The following is a 19,911-nucleotide window of genomic DNA, read 5'->3' as shown; positions in this document are numbered from 1 at the left end:
CTCATACCACATTTTGGGTACCCTTTTATTAATCAAATTGATGACAACCATCTGCAATATTTCTGCAAAGTGAATGTGTTATAATGACCCAATTGAAAGGAATTACTACACAAAAATCTTGTTGAATTAATCTTTTAAAGTATGCATGCCTTTCAAAGTTTTATGTAGTTTTTACACATGCATCAGTTCTCTGAAGAGTGAAGCAGGAAAAAGGGGACACAATGTTACTATCAGTCATTATTCCATTAAAAAGAATCTGTATGAAGCTTTTCTAGCTGCAGAATCACTGTCTTATTTTGTACTGTACAATTTCTATGAGGTAGTCCCATGAAGTTCAAGATAAGCGTGTGCATACATATGCTCTTCTATGACATACAAACTAGATCTGGCAGAATTCATTGAGTAAAAACCTGAGATAGTTAGGAAGTATTCCTGAACTTTATTGTACAATATTTAACAAGCTGAGTGATGTTTTGGAAAGCTATTAAAGTTGCATTGAGAATGTATAAAGATTGAAAGATTTGAAGTCTGAAGAATAAGAGAATGTGGTTCTTATCTTTCACAAAAGAGTAAGGGAAAGCGATGGAATAACAGGTTCATCATTCCAACTGGAGAACCCAGAAAAATATGGGGCCAAATTGAAAATAAAATTGTAGTGAATGCTTGGAAGATGACAACAGATGAACAGTGATGTACGCAGGTTCAGGAAAAATATGAAGGTTTAGAACCCTCAAGTTCCTCAAAGGGTTGTAGGCCTTTTTCATAAACAAATAAGAGAAATAGTTACTAACAAATATTTTGACGGTAGTAAGATTCTTTTGATCTTTTCCTTGATATTTTCTCCCTCTCCCCCTTCTTAAATATGCTATCCCCGTGGTGCTGCTACTGTCAATTGGCTGTGCCATGGCCAGTGACACATTGTTTTGGGACCAGCTGACAGCTAGGAGCTTCCCACAGAAACCATCCCTGTAGCTTCCCCGCTACCAAAACCTTGCCGTGCAAATCCAATACAAATTCATGGATAACACAGTACAGATATGCTGGAGAATGGAATTTAAATATAAAATGATCCTGAAGAATCTGAGAACTAGTCTGGAAACATATCATGCAATTAATGAAGCTATCTATAATGAATTAAGTGAGAGTAACTTTATGAATTGCATAGTCTTAATGATTCATTAAGTTAACTACCTGGCAGGGTCTGAAGCAGGATCTGCAATAAGTGATTAGATAGTATGGAGAAAAGGATTTAAGAACAACAGAGTATCAGAAGTTGTATGTGAGTAAGCCATGCCAAAATGCCTCAGCAAAAGCATATATTACCCTGGGATGCTTTAAAAGAACATAGGTTGTTATGTAAAGAATTACCTGCTGTGTACTCAGGAAAACCCCTGCTGGCACTTTGCTGCTCTGTGCTTGAAAGGTGTTGAGAACTACATGCCACAGCTGCACGATAAAGCACCTAGACATAGGAGAGACATAAAAAGCATGTAAAAAAAGAATGAATTAAGTAGGTTGGTATAGTTCCATATAGAGCAAGGAAGCATCCTATATCTGCAAGAGTAGTGAACTATTAGGCAAGTTGTCCTGAGAGGTTGTAAAGTCTCAGCAATGAGGAAACTTTCAAAACATTCTAGGCAAATACCTATTAGGAATAACATGTATCTAGGTTCATTCAGGTATGTAAAGTATGTAAAGTAGATGAAACACATGATCTTCCTGAAATACTCTCCCATACTTGATTCTTTGATATAACAGTGCCTTCTGCACGTCTTCCGAGAACAGGAGTGAAGTTTTGTTGGCATGACTAACAGAAGGCAAAGGCTTAAAAGTCATGCATCTATTTAAAAGCTAATAATCTAGTTCTTCTGTCACTGTCTGTGCTTCTTTGTAAATTAGACAATGGTCCACTTTTAAAATATTACATAGAGCTAGAACAAAAACAAATTTGCAATTAAATATTTCTAGCAAGTGGGTGTAGATATTTCATGTTTCTGATTTTATTTTTTCACCAGATTAGATCAGCTACAGGAAACTTCGGTAATTTCACTGAGGACTTTCCACACAAGTAATACATAAGCAAAATTAAATGCTCAAGTGTAATTTAAAATGAACATCTTAAATTCTGAAAAATCAGAATGTATTCAGAGGCAAATTGTGAAGAGTTTTTAAGACTGGAAACTCTTGAGACTGAATTTTGTCTACAGATGAGAAGTCTTTTTTCTAAAACTCCATTTGCAAGCACTGAGCTCATCATAAAACATGTTCTTTTGATTATGATAATGAGAAATAGCTGTGAGCCAGAACTTGAAATCTCTTCTGCAGTCAGTGCAGCATCTGATTGAGTATAATTGGTGAAGGAGTCAAGATAATTGCAAGGTATGAAGGAGAAGCCGAACCAACTACCATACGCACATTTTAAGAAAGAACAGAATATGAACCCTGATATCACAGAAGTTCAAAGAGGTTTTAAAATTATGCTTCTGTTAGAATGGTCATTGGGTATTAGGGGAATGTGAGCCAAGCACCAATCAGAAATTCATTCCAACTAGCACCTTGTTCAGATTATCAGATCAGACTGAAGTTATATTGAAACCCAATGTGTTTAACAATTGCATTAACACAATTATTAGAAGGTGTTATTAAAAATTGTCTATTTCATTTCAGGGTTGTAAAATCATTGACAGCAATTGCCGGAGTTGTTAAGTTTATGACTGTGATCAACCATTTCAGAGTAGATCAAAGATTAATAGCAAAGCTCATCAGAAGGCTGGATTGAGCCACAAAAATTGTAGCTAGATAATGGTAATGATTAGTAGTGACATAGGGCACTAGGTCTATCAGTTGTGATGAGGCAGCAGTTTTTATGAACACTGTTAGTACTCAAATATTTTGCCTGAGGAACTGGAGAAATCACTGGACATGCGCAAAGCCTTGTAAAAATAACCTTATTGAACCAAAGTCATTAGATAATCTAATTTGCAGTTAGATAATCTAACAGATAATCTAATTTGCAGTTTGAATTCCACTCTGGAACTTTCATGTTCAAACAAAATGTGCAGAATAAATACAAGTGGAATGCATACGCTCGTAATTCAGTATGCACTGCCCTATAAATGTACCTTTCTTGTTTAAATTAAACAGCTCAATGGTTTGGAAAGCATTTCAGTAGACTTAGCGTTATACATTACTCAATGAGGTTTCACACCCAACAAGGAAACAAGCATGGCACCATTGCCATTTCTTTTAGCATAGAAAACCAAAACCAAACCAAACCCCCAAAATAAAAAAAAATATAAAAACAAGCAACCAACAAAACACCCACCCTCCCCCCCCCAAAAAAAAAGCCACAAAAAAAAGCCCCCACAGAACACCACAAAAAAAAACCAAACTATTTCCTTATAGAATTTTATAAAGGAGCAAATAAACAGAAATCATCCCTCTGACTAGGATGGGAACAACCTTTGCCATCACTTACAGTAGAAGAACACATTGCAGTGCATTATAGTGAACTGATTAAGTATTGTCTTCTTGTTGGATGTAGCAGCTAAAAGAGGCACAAGGTACCAGATTTTTATGCCCTAGTGCATGTTAAGGGATCCTAACTGCTTCTCTGGAAGGCACAATTCCTTTTTCCCTGCTTCTCAATCCTCCCTTCTTCAACCAAGATGAGTTTCCACAAATAGCCAGATAGGGTCCTTCCTGCCAAGAGAGTCATTAAAAAAGGATAAATGTCTACACTTACACATGCTTGTTGTTCTGGGAACACAAGATTTGCCAGTGTATAAGAGTGAATGGAAAGACTGAGATAATATTAACATTATGGGAAATATTAGTCTTCTTTTGTTGTACACATTTAAAACCAGATGACTTTTTCATTGTTTCATAGCTGTATCTGAACTTCTCTTTGTCACCCCATGTCTTTAATGTTTGTCCAGAACTTTTTCTCTTTTGGTCAAAAAAAAAAAAAAAAAAGAGGGAAGCAGAAGCCACATGTTTGTTGCTGGCAAACATTTCTGTCACTTACACCTCAAGCATAAAGAGCAGCCAGGCCAGATGGCATGGTTTTTAAAGGTGCTGAGCTTGGAAGTAGTTTCCATTGACTTCGAAGTAACCTCCAGATACTTAGTGTACTTCATGCATTTAAGTCAAGAGCTACACTAACTGCTGGAGTATGGAGATTTGCATATTCACAGTATAGTCAATGAGACTGTGCAGCGATTATACAAGTCTTTCTCCTCTGGATGGCTAGCAATGATTGTAAGACAATCATAGTACATGGCTTTTCACATCATAAGACAATAAACTTGGTATTTTTGTAACAGCCAGGGTACAGGAAAATATGTAACAGGGAAAAAATGTGCAGTTATAGATCATTATGCTAAATGTACAGCAATCTGGAGAATACAATTCCATTTCAGTACAAACATCCAGTGAGCATTTAGTTTCATCATAACCTATAAACTATATTTTTTCGACCCCAAATTATATTAATTTTGGCAGAAAAAGAGGCATTAACTTCCACCTCAGGCTGTCAGAATTTGTTTTGTAAAAAATCAAACAATTTCCTTTTATGATGAGTCACAAGAGAGAAATCTGGAAATACACAAGGCCAAGTATGAGTTAACTTACGCCCTTTTCAACCCCATTAACTACAGTGGTATTGGCCAGAGTTGTGAGTTAACTTGGAATTGGCCTATGGAAAGAACTCTGTTTCCAACATGTTTTTCTTTTTTATTTTTACTATGAATGTTACAGCATTTTTAGACCATATTTCTTTACCTGAGAAATATTTGAAAGATGAAATTTAATTAAGGGCATAAACCAGAAATGACCCAATTTATTTCATTTAGATCCTGGGATTAAAAATAATATGCATATGTCTAAAAATGAGCCAACATTCTCTTTCAAAAATGGCTTTATTAAATTATGCTATATTAACTGGAAGCTGTCACAAGCAGGAATGTTATGAGACTCATAAGCAGTCTTTCTCAGATACGTCTTGTTGAAACGCTCAAATACAAGCAGAAGGTTTTCTCTCTGTAGGAGGCACATGCAGCTAATCCATCTCCTAATTCAGCCCAAGTAGCATGGTGGAAAGCCCACATCTAAATTTTCACAGACATCCTCACACTAAGATGCATGAGCTAACTGTGCCCGTCTGTTCATGCTGTTCACATTTGCTGTTTCCATAGGATTCCACAGAAACCACACATGCCGTTTAAACAACACGACTTCTGTCTTGTCCTTCAGTTTATTTGCTGTAGCCCAGAGCTAAGGAAACAACAGCAACAGCAACAGCCTGAGACAGAAAATGTTGCTCCCAGTGGAAGGAGACTTTTTAAAACCTATATTCTGAACTGGTTTTGGCCACTACTTATATTATTAATATATAGAACATTAAAATATTCTGGGAGATTTTATGATTAAAACTCTGAGATCTGACTCTCAGATCACAAGAGTATTTCAAGAACCTCTTTAGGTTTTCACAAATGTGTGAATTTCTGTACGAAGTAACCCTACATCAATCCAAGATGAAATTCCAGAACTCACCTCCTCTTTCAATTTTTCCTCTCCAGAAATTAATAGAGCTACAGACATAAATTGCTAAAAATAATCCCTTTGCATACTGCAGACAAGGTCTATCAAGATTTGTGCTGCCATTTGCTCTTCAATTAGCAATCTAGGAGATCTGTAAACCTACTGCTATCTATTCTGAACCTTTGCAAAGAAGGACTTTCTTAATCCATTGTTTCTTCTTAATCCAGTTCCTTGTACTGTCCCTTGGAGTTGGGCCCACTAAAAATATAGAGCCCTTTCCTCTTTTCCTGAGGGTTTCTCTGAGTTTACAATCCTCTTGTGTTCTTAATCAGCACACTCCTTTGGTTTAAATAATCTTTTTGCTGCCTCCAGTATTTTGAAGGTTGTGGTGAGAATTTCATTAATCATATATCCTCTAACAAATACCTACACAAATGACTTTATAATATCATTGAAGTTAGCTGACAGCTAGTAGCATAAATAGATCAAATGTGGGATCAACTGAAAATAGATTTGAGACCTCAATTTTATGACTCTTTAAGTCATCTTAGTTACTCAGGACAGAGATTCTTATACAATTCACTCTTCTATGTATGTAATATGCATATCTAGTATTTTCTATGAAAGTTTTTCACAGTTCCAGGTTTTTGCTTATGACTTCATACACCTCAGCATGTATGTGAAGAAGGACATTGCATATTGTACATTGTACATTTCAAATTATTTGGAGAAATGTGCTGTTTCAAACATATAATTTGCAAATGCTTCCTGTAGAAATATTTAATACACAGATGACATGATTTTGAGGAACAATATTCAATTCTGTTTCTGGAAATTACCCAGGTGTGAAAAAAGATTAAATACTCCAAGTCTCTGTGAGCGCATAAAAATATGTCAAGAAGTCGTCATTTCTAGCTTAAGAGTTACTGGGTTTACAGATACACATATTAGAGAAGATCTCTTCCTAAGCATTTACTTCTTCTCACTTCTTCAAAATGTCTAAATATTTTTCAAAAATTGAAATTTAAAATAAAGTCTGGTCACTCGCCTGCTGTACTAGGTTTAACCACCCTAAACACAGTTTGTTCTGCTCTCAGAAAATCCTGAGGTGTACAGTTTTTCTCTTTTAGATATCTTACATGAAGAAAGACCAAAGGAAAAAAGAAGTTTGGTGGATACTGGGCTGAAGGACAGAATTTTGCCTGAGAAGAATGAGAATGTTAAGCAGTCAGAAAAATGTGTAAAAACTTGTTTGAATATATTTTCACTTTTAAGAGTGGATTACTAACAAATAGTGCCAGGAAAAGAGTTGTTGCTGTTATTGCCTTCAGGCTCGTATGGAGACTAAGGGAAAACCTGCCTGAAAAGTTGCTTGAGCAATAGGTCCACTGGTACATTTTCTTTATATATGACACACATCGTCATTTTAAAGAATAACATCAGTAAAAGGAAGCTGGATCTATGCCATAAGATGGATGTATGAAACTTTTCTTGAAAATTTTGAAAACAAAAAAGTAATCAAAACAAAAGTGCCACAGCAGTGAGGCTCACTGGTAATTTTGTTGCTGCTCAATATTGTGTAAAGGCAATCCATTATATCTCAGATTAGACAGCTTGGCTGCAGCAACATGGGATTTCCCAGTGGTCTTCAATTTGTACTCCATCAGGAGTCATCTGTCAGCAAGTCCTTTATGGCAATGAATCAGAGCAACACCCTTCTGCCAATAAAAAGCATACTGGGGTCAAGATGCAAAGATTTGTCTGAGACAAGAAAAGCAATTCAGATAAACCCATTTATAGGGGAAAAATCAGTCTGGTGTAACAAGCCCACACAAGGTCCCACAGTGCATTTAAACCTCACTTGAATGAAATTTTAGTATGTATTCCCTGGGCAGTTGGGATAGGAATGATTCTGTTACAGTCAAAGGCAAAGTGCAGAGAAGTCAAAGGTCCACAGAAAGCAAATGAAAATAAACCAAAGAAAATCAGACTCTGTGAGTCTTTCTTTGGCTGTCCAGACTTTCACCCTAGATATTTCTGTACAGCCATGAGAGTTCAGGGAGCCTGGCTCATGAAGAGAATTTTTTAAGCCCAGTAAAAAAGTCAAAACCAGCTTCATATAACCTCTTAATCACGCAATAAATGGGCTAAAGAATACAGCAATACAAATAGGACATCACATATTTGTTTATTACCATAGTGTTAAATGTACAAAAGATATGATTCTGTGAATAAAGTACTAATTAAAAAAGTAAAAATAAACAATTTTAGAGAAGTAAAAAGTATGGATTATTCTGTAGAAACACTAAAAGACAAATTTCTTACTGGGACAAAATTTTACATATTTAAGTTCCACAAGTAAGTTTCGAGAAGATTTTGAGTACCTGCAAGTGAGAAATTATAAATATAAAATAAAAGGCAAGAAAAAAATCAGGATGCCATACCCATCTTTTATTGTCTTAATGAATAAAATATCTGAAGTTAAATAAGCTAACTACATATAGGAGAGGATTTGGTTTGAGACCATCTTAAAAACCTGAACGTACACAAGTCCATAGGACCTGATGTAATCCATCCGTGGGTCCTGAAGAAGATGGCAAATGAAGATGCTAAGCCACCGTCCATCATATTTGAAAAATCACGGCAGTCAGGTGAAGTTCCCAAAGACTGGAAAAAGGGAAATATAACCCCCATCTTCAAGAAGGAGAAAATGGATGACCCAGGGAATAACAGACCAGTCAGTCACACCTCTGTGCCTGCCAAAATCTTGGAGCAGATTCTCCTGGAAGGCATACTAAGGCACATGAAAAACAACAAGGTGCTTGGTGACAGCCAGCGTGGCTTCACTAAGGGGAAATCCTGCCTGACCAATTTGGTGGCCTTCTGTGAGGGGGCTACAGAACTGATGGACAGGAGCAAAGCAGATGATGTCACCTATGTGGACTTGTGCGTTCGACACTGTCCCACATGACATCCTTGTCTCTAAATTGGAGAGACATGAATTTGATAGATGGACCACTTGGTGGATACGGAACTGGCTGGATGGCTGCATGCAAAGAGTTGTCTATGGCTCAATGTCTGGCTGGAGACCAGTAACAAGTGGTGTCCCTCAGGGATCGGTGTTGGGACTGGTGTTGTTCAGCATCTTTGTTGGTGACATGGACAGTGGGATTGAGTGCGCCCTCGGCAAGTTTGCCAATGACACCAAGCTGTGTGGTTCAGTTGACATGCTGGAGGGAAGAGATGGGATCCAGAGGGACCTTGACACTTGACAGCTTGACAGGTGGGCCTATGACAACTTTAGGAGGTTCAACCGAGACAAGTGCAAGGTCCTACACCTGGGTCGGAGCAATCCCAGGTACAGCTACAGGCTGGGCAGAGAAGAGATTCAGAGCAGCCCTGCGCAGAAGGACTTGGGGGTGTTGGTCGATGAGAAAATGAACATGAGCCGCCTTCAGTGTGCGCTCGCAGCCCAGAAAGCCAACCATACCCTGGGCTGCATCGAAAGGATCATGACCAGCAGGTCGAAGGAGGTGATCCTGCCCCTCTACTCTGCTCTTGTGAGACCTCACTTGGAGTATTGTGTGCAGTTCTGGTGTCCTCAATATAAAAAGGACATGGAACTGTTGGAATAAGTCCAGAGGAGGGCCACGAGGATGATCAGGGCACTGGAGCACCTCCCATATGAAGACAGGTTGAGAAAGTTGAGGTCTGTTCAGGCTGGAGAAGAGAAGTCTGCATGGAGACCTCATAGGAGCCTTCCAGTATCTGAAGGGTGTCTATAGGGATGCTGGGGATGGACCCTTCATTAGGGACTGTAGTGATAGGACAAGGGGTAACGGGCTCAAACTTCAACATGGGAAGTTTAGATTGAATATAAGGAAGAAGTCATTTCCTGTTAGGGTGGTGAGGCACTGGAATGGGTTGCCAAGGGAAGTTGTGAATGCTCCATCCCTGGTGGTGTTCAAGGCCAAGTTGGACAGAGCCTTGGGTGACATGGTTTAGTGGAGGTGTCCCCACCCATGGCAGGGGGTTGCAACTAAATGATTGTAAGGTCCTTTCCAACCTTAACTATTCTATGATTCTACGATTCTACGATTCTACATATGACTTGCAAGAGGTGCCCAAATAGATTATGGAATCTCCTCAGAGACACTTAACAGTAGATGGTTATGAGCAACCTGAACTTGTATTTATTTAGATTTGACCTGAGCACAGACAAGGCTTGATGAACTTCAGGGATCCCTTTAACCCTAAATATTCTATCAATTTGATCATCTGAAAAGTTGGCCTCAAAGAGTTGTAGTGAATGTGCTAACATCCAGCTGTTTGGCACATTGTTCCTCAGGACTCAATGTTAGGGTCACTTCTCATCAGTGTTTTCATCAGTGACCTGGACATAGGTGTTGAGTGCACAATAAGTAAGTTGCAGATGATATTAAATTAGGAGGAATCATTGATTACCCTGAGGGCAGAAAGGCCTTGCAGAGTCATCTTGAGCAATGGGCAATCACTAATTGCATGAAATTTAACAAAACAAATGCCAGTTTTTCACCTGGGATGGTGTAATCCTGAATGTTGTATATATTGAAGAATGGGCTCGAGTGAAGCCTTGCTGAAAAGGATCTGGGGGGTTTCGTTGATGGTAGCTGAATGTGAGTAAACAGTATGTCCTGGCAGCCAAAGGGTTCAACCAAATCCTGGCACGCAGTAAGTACGGTATAGCTAACTGGTTAAAAGAAGTGATTGTCCCATTACTTTCAGCATTGGTGAGACTTCACATCCAATACTGTGTGCAGTTTTGGGCTCCACAACATAAGGATATCAAAATATCAGTATGTGTCCAAACGAGGGCAAATGTACCAGAGAACATGACTTGTGAGGAGCAGCTAAGAATACTGGGTTCAGCTTAGTGAACAGGAGGAACTTCTTCACTGAGAGAGTGGTCAACCACTGGAACAAACCAGGGTCCCAAACCTGTTGGTATTTAAGAAGTGTTTGGAAAATGCTTTTAGATGCATGGTTTATCTTTTAGGTTCCCCTGTATGGAGTCAGGAGTTGGACTCAATGATCCTCAGGGGCCCCTTCCAGCTCAGGGTAATATGTGGTTCTACAGTTCTATGATTTTCTGGTCAATGATAACACTGGACATGACCCCGTAGTTTGCACTCAAAGCCCAGAAAGCCAACCATATACTGTGCTGCACCAAAAGGAACGTGACCAGCAGGTCGAAAGAGGTGATTCTGCCCCTCTACTCTGCTCTCGTGAGACCCCATTTGGGGTCCTGTGTGCAGTTCTGGTGTCCTCAACATAAGAAGGATATGGAGCTGTTAGAGCAGGTCCAGAGGAGGGCCACAGGGATGATCAGGGGACTGGAGCACCTCCTGTATGAAGATAGGCTGAGGAAGTTGGGGCTGTTCAGCCTGGAGAAGAGAAGGCTGCATGGAGACCTCATAGCAGCCCACACCATAGCAGTAGTATCTGAAGGGAGCCTGCAAGGATGAGAGAGACTCTTCATCAGGGGCCATAGTGATAGGACAAGGAGTAATGGTTTAAACTTAAACCGGCGGAGATTTAGGTTAGATATAAGGAAGAAGTTCTTTACTATGAGTGTGATGAGGCACTGGAACAGGTTGCCCAAAGAAGTGGTAAATGCTCCATCCCTGGCAGTGTTCAAGGCCTGGTTGGACTGAGCCTCCTGTGACATAGTCTAGGGTAAGGTGTCCCTGCCCATGGCAGGGGGGTTGGAACTAAATGAGCGTAAGGCTCTTTCCAACCCTAACTATCCTATGATTCTACAATTCTATTACTCTGTTCTGTTTTCAAGCTGTTATTTCACACTCTGCTGTGGAATATTTTGATTTATCTTAGCCGCTCACCTTCAGTGTTCTCTGTGATGTGATAAATCTTATTTACTCTAACAGAAACTAAATTAGCTTAAGGAACAGTACCACTCAGATTCTTACCTTGTTCTATCTCCAGTGGTTATCAAGTAATTTAATGAAACATAATGTAATATAATGTAATATAATGTGATATAATGTAATACTAAATGCTAAACTGAGACCTAACTGAAAAGTTTCAGTGTTAAATAATAGCTCTGCATTTTGCTGAGGAAAAATAGTGTATTGGTTCCCAGTAACATGTTTGATCCAGTCACTATCACACACAAATTGAAAACAGCTTCCACTGTTACATCTCATCTTCTCACTTAGCTGCAGGGAGCAGGCTTACCCTGAAGGCCAGGTGTGAATATGAACTCCTGCAGGCTCTGTTGATGTATTCTTTCAGGAAATCACATTATCTAGACAAAGCACTGCCATACAGTCAGATCTGAAGCTGGATCCCACCAGCTCCATCCTTCCTCCCTGCACAGTGACTTTCTGGAGGCAAAGCAGAACTTTTTATTATGTCGGCTGTTGTGGTTAAGCCCAGCTGGTAACTCAGAACCACACAGCCACTTGTTCACTCCCCAGATTTCTTCTCCCCTGAAACCAGAGGGATGGGGAGGAGAATCAAAAGAATTTAACTCCCACAGGTTGAGATAAGAACAGCCCAGTAACTAAGGTATAACACAAATCACTACTGCTGCCACCAATAAAATAGTGATGAGGGAAATAGAAAGGGAAGAGAAAATATAACACTAAAAAGGTAAGAGAAAAACCAACAAATACAAGTGAGTCACAATACAATTGCTCACCATCCTCCGACCAATACCCAGCCTGACCTGAGCAGCAATCTGGGCCTTCCAGGTAACTCCCCCGAGTTTATATATTGGGCATAACATGCTGTGGTATGGAATACCCTTTTGGCTAGCTTGGGTCAGGGGGTCAGGTGTTCTGTCTTTGCTTTCTTCTGGCTTCCTGTGCCCCTCTTCACTGGCAGAGCATGAGAGATGAAAAGTCCTCAATCAGGGTAAGAACTATTGAGCAACAACTAAAACATCAGTGTGTTATCAGCATTTTTCTCAGAGTAAATCCAAAACACAGCACTACACTGGCTAATAGCAAGGAGAAAAATGACTGCCTCAGCTGAACCCAGGATACCAGCTGAAGCCAAGAGCCTGTCCCGCAAGTCAGATAAGGAAATGCAAACCATCTTTTCAGGCAGTTCAGCCTCTCCTTTTTCTAAGGGCTGCTCAGTAATGCACATACCTGAAGGGAGTTCCACTCACCTTGAGTCTCTGGTTTCAAGTACAGATTGGATGTCTGTTAAAGCAGAATGGATGAAACTAAATTGATGTTCACTCTTGAGTGCTGGGCTGCACACCACTGACAGGTAATAAAACAAGCATTTTGAGGTGTAGGCCAGGAAGTACTTTGCAGCCCTGCCATACGGGTTTACCCACGGATGAAAAAGCCATGCCAGGACTCATAACTTGTATCACAGGTTTAACTTTCCCTGAATTCTGCTTTCTCTCATCCCCTTCTACAATGCCACAGCTCTAACAGCAAGACGAAAAGTGTCACTTGCCTAGCATAATCCATAGGCTTTATCAGGAAACTGAATTTTATAAGGTGGTTTTCTCAAATCGAGGTTCATACAGAAATGTGTGAATCTCATTTCCTGGACATCTCATTAAAGATGCTGAAAACATCAGAAAATCTTCTGCCTGTTCCTGCAGAGGTGATGTTGATCATACTCTTATGACTATATATATTTATGTATATGTAAATGCTTCATTAATAAATAATGTGTCAATATATGGGGCTCAGGCAGCCTTCCTACTTTTACACGACATGTTTATTATGTAGTAACAAAAAATGTAAGGAGCTCCTTGGCAAAATAATTTTTAAGAGATATTGCACCATGAAACAGCTGCTGTATTTCATAGAATGCTGTTCTATGCATACTACATACCCTTCATGATTGTAAAAGTCTTTGGGATTTTCAAGCAGAGAGGAACTACACAAATAAAACTTAGCATTTAGGACATCATATGATCACTTTAGAAAAAAATATGATAATTTTAAAATCAATTTTATCCTTTAGCTAGATCTTACCTGTTTTCACCTGAATCACATTTTGAATGCTCATAGTCTGCTTTCATGCAAAATAATCCAGGTAAACCTAACCAGGCTACCACAAGCAAGAACCTCAATTTGTTTTGGCTGAAAGTTCAGAAAATTAAGACTGAAATTTCCAGTCATTTGTACAAAACCATGTATGATTACTGAGGAAAACTGGTTTTCATCCTTGAGGTTAAATTTATGTCATCTTAAGTATACACTAGGGCCATATTACCTAAAAGAAGTAGCTAAAAACATGGAGAATTTAAGGAAAGCTTGAACCTGATTTCAGTAAGATAAAACCCACTGAAGAGTCACCACCATCTAAAACCTTATAACCTTATGTTACTGTGTGCTTAAGATGGCAGCACTTAGAGAACTTCTGTTCTTTGTATTATTTTAATTCAAAGATTTTAAATTGTTCTATATCATTTTTTCAGCCAAATTCTCTATCAACATCCACATTGATACATATTGAATATGCACCTTATATTTTTACAATTGCTATCAGATTCCAGCTACGCTATCAGATCCATAATAAAACAGTAGGAGGGGCAGTTCATGTTCTTTCTTTGCATTATATGAATCAACAAGAGGAGTATAAATATAGCTAAAATACAACTGAGTGTACAGCATTTGAATGCTTTTAATTACAGTGGGAGTTAAAACTAAATTCTCAATAGGGTTAAGCCTTAACCTCATAGAAATGATATCTCATATTTTATGAAACTTACAATACTTTATGAAATGCTATCATCAGAGACTTAAAGATCATAATACAAAAGAACAATGTAAACACTGCATAGATGAAGGCTATGATCACTTTGTGATTTCGATCAGAAAGATATGTATTTCATAGCCTGAATATAAATACTAGCATGTTACATTTTTTTACTAAAAACTTCCATTCAGGTTTAGAAAGCTAAAACCACTTACAATTACTTCTAGAAGGTTTTCATCTTGGATCTCCGTGCAAAGTTCAACATGAATCAGGCAGTGTTAAACTGCAGTGCATATCAATCCAGACAGAAGACCAGGAAAGCTGAAAATGTGATTTGGGTTCAAACAATGTTCATATTTCTAAATTTTATGCTCCTAAACTAGTAAAGCTTTTCCCATTCCCCAAGACTGGTATGCAAGTGTTTGTAAGAAGTCCTCATTCTTGTCCCAGGACGATGCCAGGACTCAGGCCAGGACCTTGTTAGTGAACTCGTAATTTCACTGATGCCCTAACCCCCACAGCAAATAACTTCGTCTTTCATAAGATATGTTGGAGCACTCCTTTGAGGTTTTTTTTTCTCTGTCTTTCTCACAGATGAGCCTGTCCTGCAAAGGTGTCTGAAATTTTGGCTGAAGATATCCCAGATGAGGACAAAAGTGTAAGTGGTGTTCAGAGCACATCTAATGATTGTGATCTGCCTAGGTATGCCGCACCTGTACATATAAACATGCAGTGCATGGGTGCATGTAACCTTCAAAGTAAGGCAAGACTGACACACCCTGAACGCAATGGTCTCACTGAGACTGTGCTGAGAAACGTGTCCCTCCCAGCGTGCCCTGAAGTCAACATGGTTTTCATGCATCCACATTGAACTGCATGACACTGACCTTGTAAGTTACAGGGAAAACAATTGCATAAATCATCTTTGTACATCTAGTGCCATTCACGCAGGTTTCTTGAAGTCACAGCAGACAATTTTTGCTATCGTTTTTCCTGAGATAGAGTTCAAAAATTCTGGAAAACATCCTTCATTTTTGATGAGAAACATTTTCCATTACCTTCTAAAAAAAACTTTTGATTACTACATGCCTATTGCATGTAGTGATTTTTTGCTGTTAGAATAATTCCTTGTCAATCTCTGTAAGCAGCTTTCCATCTATTTCTACTTTCTATGATCTTACACTAATGAAAATAAATGGGGTATAACATTTGCCTTTTCTTTGTGGTGCTCTGCATCTTCTCCAGAGCCAAACCTGAGTTCTTAAATTTTTTCCAATTCCAAATGAACTTCTACTTCTCTAACATTTAAATGTGCCTAACTGAGCACATGTACAAATCTGTGCTATGGCAGAGACTTCTTGGTGACACGAATTACAGATCTCAGCTCTTTTTTACTGAACACATCTCAAAGAATATTTGGCACTGATACACATATGCCTTAATAGTTTAGGTATTTTCAAGTAATAATGCATGGAAGCTTGCCTATAGTAAGTTCCTTTCTATGCTTACAATATTATAATACAATTCCACTCCTCAAGACTACAAATCTGAGATTTTTCATTAGTTGAAGTGTCTTTCTTTAAGTGAGTTTTTCTTAAACCACAATGCTGTTTCATGTATCACTGTTGACAAAATAGCTGTGGTGGCTATAAAGTGCTGTAATAGAACTTCAAGTGTTTATTGCCAAATGGAACAACATCCTAGGGTGCATAAGGCATTCACAGTAAACTCACAACAGATGTCAAATAACCCTAAACAGTTGCAGGGCCTCAGTTAGTCTTCTATGAAAAGTTCTGACTTTTTCCGAATTATTTTTTTTTTTAATTTAAGGAACAAATCTTTAATTGGCATCTATCAAATGAAATATTTCACTTCAGTTGTTCTTACAACACAGCTTGTTTTGTTTACTACAACAAAACATGCTATTGAAATCCCATTTAGTAGTACTGCAATATATCTAGTGAACCCTAGCACTCAAAGAAACATCCCCTATCTTTTTCAGGACACCACAAGAGAATGCATCATCCATCTTGAGGCTCTGAGGAAGAAGAATAGCCTGTTTATCATCACAGTGTTTCTTTCACGGTGGTTGCTGACAACAGCAATGTGATAGTAAGGGTATGGCTAAGGAGGGTGCATAGAAGAGTGTATGAGTAGACAAATTTTTTTGCAGTATAATTTACAATGCAACTTAGACAATGTGTTGATTTGTTGCTGCTATGTTTCCCTCTTCACTATGCCAACTTTTTGTGCCAATGAATACACAACTTCGGTTGAAAAAGTTCCAGCATTGCCTCATCCTGATACTCTCCTACTGAAGATTTGCAGTAGGAGTTAAATAAAGAAAATTTTAATTAAGTGTTTGTTTAGGGTGTTCCTGAAGAGCAATTTTGGTAAACTGTGCTCCCTCCTCCTGCACCCCAGCTCTTCCTACCAGAGCAGCTGAGTGCTTTTTATTAGTTTCTTGATGGACATAGGAGCTTTACTGGCAAACACTAGATTTCATTGTGATGTGGCAGGCCTAGGTTGTCTTTCTTTGTTTATGTGCTAAGCTTGTTGAAGCAAAGGGGAAAATGTTTCTGTCATGTGCAATGCTTCTGCTTCTGTAGCATTTTTTTGTTAAAAGCTGTATTGAGGATGAGAAGGAAAGGAACAGGTTTGTGTCACTGTTCTTTGTTACAGAAACATATCTGCATAATGATATCCCAGAAATTAGTTACTGTATGCAAGACAGGAACATCTGTGATGTTTCTTTGATGCCTGATTCTGCTGATCACCTTCAGTTAGGAAAGTGGTAGAAAGAGCAGTTATATTTGTAATCCCAACCAGATTGTCTGATCATCCTTTTAGTACAATGTGTATAACAATTTTCCCCACCTCTGTCAAAGGATAAGTTTTCTCACTGCTCTTAATGATGTGACAAGACACTCCCACCAGTGGCACCTGACACCTCCAGAAATTAGGTGGCTGGGTATCTCAGACAGCAAAGTCTCCCAAAAATTGTCTCTGCCTCTGTACTAATCTTACCTAAGTGATAACAGACTTTATTGAATTCTATGGCCTTTATTAGATCCAGTAATAAACCTGCTTGTTGATAACTATTAAACCAAACAAAATCCTACTCCCAGAACTAGTCTCAAAGCCAATGTAGAACACTCTCCATACCTTTAAGTCGAATTTAGGCATCCCATTTCTCGTCAGACAGTCCCTTACTGCCACCTCCTCCTCTGCTCATAGCCTTGTGTGATTCAGCTACCAACAGAAAAAGGAGTGGTGAGAGAAGAGAAATACAGACAAATCTGGAGTTAAAACCCCTTTCTCTTCAGCCTTTACCATTGTAAACCATAATTTTCAGTCCAGCCCTCTGAACAGAACAGTCTAACCAGCCCATGGCAAAGAATACCCACAGGGAAATAAACCATCATGATTTATCATGTTACTATGGCAGCAGACTCCAAAATTACTATAATTCAGTGTCATAGTTTTATCTAAACCCTAACACAAATTCTATCCTTATCCTGAATACACACCTGAGTAGTACTACAGCCAAAGTTGAAAATTTATCACTGCTGTTCTAGGCCTACTTTAAGATTTTATTGTTAGTGGAACTCTTGGAATCCATTACCTTCAAACTTATGAAATCCTAGCACTAGATTAGTCAATATGCAGCAAAACCCTACAGAAGCCCAACTCAGATCTCTTTAGAACCTTAATAGCTAATATTCTTAACACTTTTCATAATGAGACCAATAGCACTCTTACATTTGTTCTAAATGGTCTGTTTTATTGAGCCCTAAATGCAAGCTAGCTCTAACCATATGATCACAACTACTGTTGAGAGGCAGATATATCTACAACCCAGAACTGAGAGAAAATCTGTGCCTCTCTTGAGGCCAAGAAGAAGGACATATATTAATGCAGGTGAAGATAGTCACCTTTGTTCAGACAACTTGAACTGAGTTGACACTGTCAGTGAGTCACTTGTGCTACAGTAAAGCTAAACCATGAGTTTACACAATTCACAATAGTAACAGGGAATAACATTCCCTATTTCAAGCACGAAAATAGTATCAGCTATCGTGCTACACTTTCTCTTGGACTCTGGTTTAAACTGCTATTTTTCCAGACACTCTATTAAACCCCAGCCGTATCCCCAAGATTAAATCAAGTTCATTGGTATTATGCAGAACACCATTCTTAACTTTCATTTTAAGAAACCAAACGGTTCATGTTTTAAATTTGTTTTGTGGCATCATTTTAATTGTGCTGATACTGTCACACTGTACAATACACATCCACAAAATCTAGCACTATGCAAAAGCTTGACTAGGTCAATATACTCAGAGTAATGACAGTATTGACTTTTTCACTTAGAAACCTAATGAACAATGATTTTTGGTCACTCCAGAGCTCCATGTATTCCAGCCTTTAACCTAGGCTCACGAAAAATTCAATCATGTGAATTACATGCCAAGACAGAAATATAATCACTACCATCTTAAACCTAATTTGAAATCTAAAATGTTGCATTTGCTACTTTCAGTGGTTTCTCATTTACTAAAATGTAACAAAAACCTCAGACTGTGCTCACTGATACCTTGCAAATACCTAGAACCACTCAGTCATACAGACTGAAGCAGATGATGAGAGGTCTTTATCCAGCCTCCCATCCAAAGTGGGGTCAACAGTGCATTCAGACCAGTTTGCTCAGAGGCATATCCAGTAAGGTCTGTAAACCTCCAACGACAGAGATTTCAGTCTGTGTGCTGCCCATTCCACTACTTAATTATCCTCATCAGAATTGTTTTTTCCATATCACCATCCTAAGCCTCTTGTGTTACAGGTTCTGCCTGCTGTCTCTTGCCATCCCGCCATGCACCACTCTGAAGAACCTAGCTGTGTCTCCTTGATCCCCTCCCATCAGTGCCAGGATTGCTGTTAGCTGACACTGATGCCATCACTTCTTTTAGATGAGCCAGCTTCTCCCCACAGGGCATGAGTTTCAGTTCGCGCTATTTTGATGCACTTGATTGCACATCATATTCCAGATGTAGTATAACCGATGTGCCAATTGAAGAGGAATAATCACTTGATATACTGAATATGGTCCTCTTGATGTAGCCCAGAATGCTGTATACTTTCCTCGCTGCAGGCTCAGTTTAGCTGACTTCCTCAGCAGGACATGTAACACTTAGGAACATGGTTTAGTGGTGGACTTGGCAGTCCCAGAGATGCAGTTGGACTCGATGATCTTACAGATCTTTTCAAATCAAGGACTTTCTCTGCAGAGGTGTTATCAGGACAGACAGTGTGTGCTATTGCAGATGTGATGCAGGATTCTGCATTTGTCTGCACTGAATTTCATGAGACTTATGTCTGTGTGTTCTTTCCACCTGTGCAGTTCCGCTCTTGACAGAATTGACTGCACCTCCATCCCTCTGTCTTCGCTTTTGTGAAAGTGACTTTCACCTTGCCATCTAGACTACTGGTAACGATACTAAACAGAGCAGGTTCTAGGGTATATGCCTGAAAAGCTCTGCTTTTAACCAGCCTTCACATGAGTATGACTCATTAACCACTGCACCTCAGTCCTGATGGTTCAGACAGCTTATCACCTAGATGTTAAGCCAACAACCTAGG

The sequence above is a fragment of the Pezoporus wallicus genome, unplaced genomic scaffold (genome assembly GCF_028554395.1).
Source record: "Pezoporus wallicus isolate ANWC-B61680 ecotype Strahan unplaced genomic scaffold, APGP_CSIRO_Pwel_v1 contig_1278, whole genome shotgun sequence".
NCBI classification, from domain to species: domain Eukaryota; kingdom Metazoa; phylum Chordata; class Aves; order Psittaciformes; family Psittacidae; genus Pezoporus; species Pezoporus wallicus.
Note: the sequence above shows the minus strand (reverse complement) of the source record.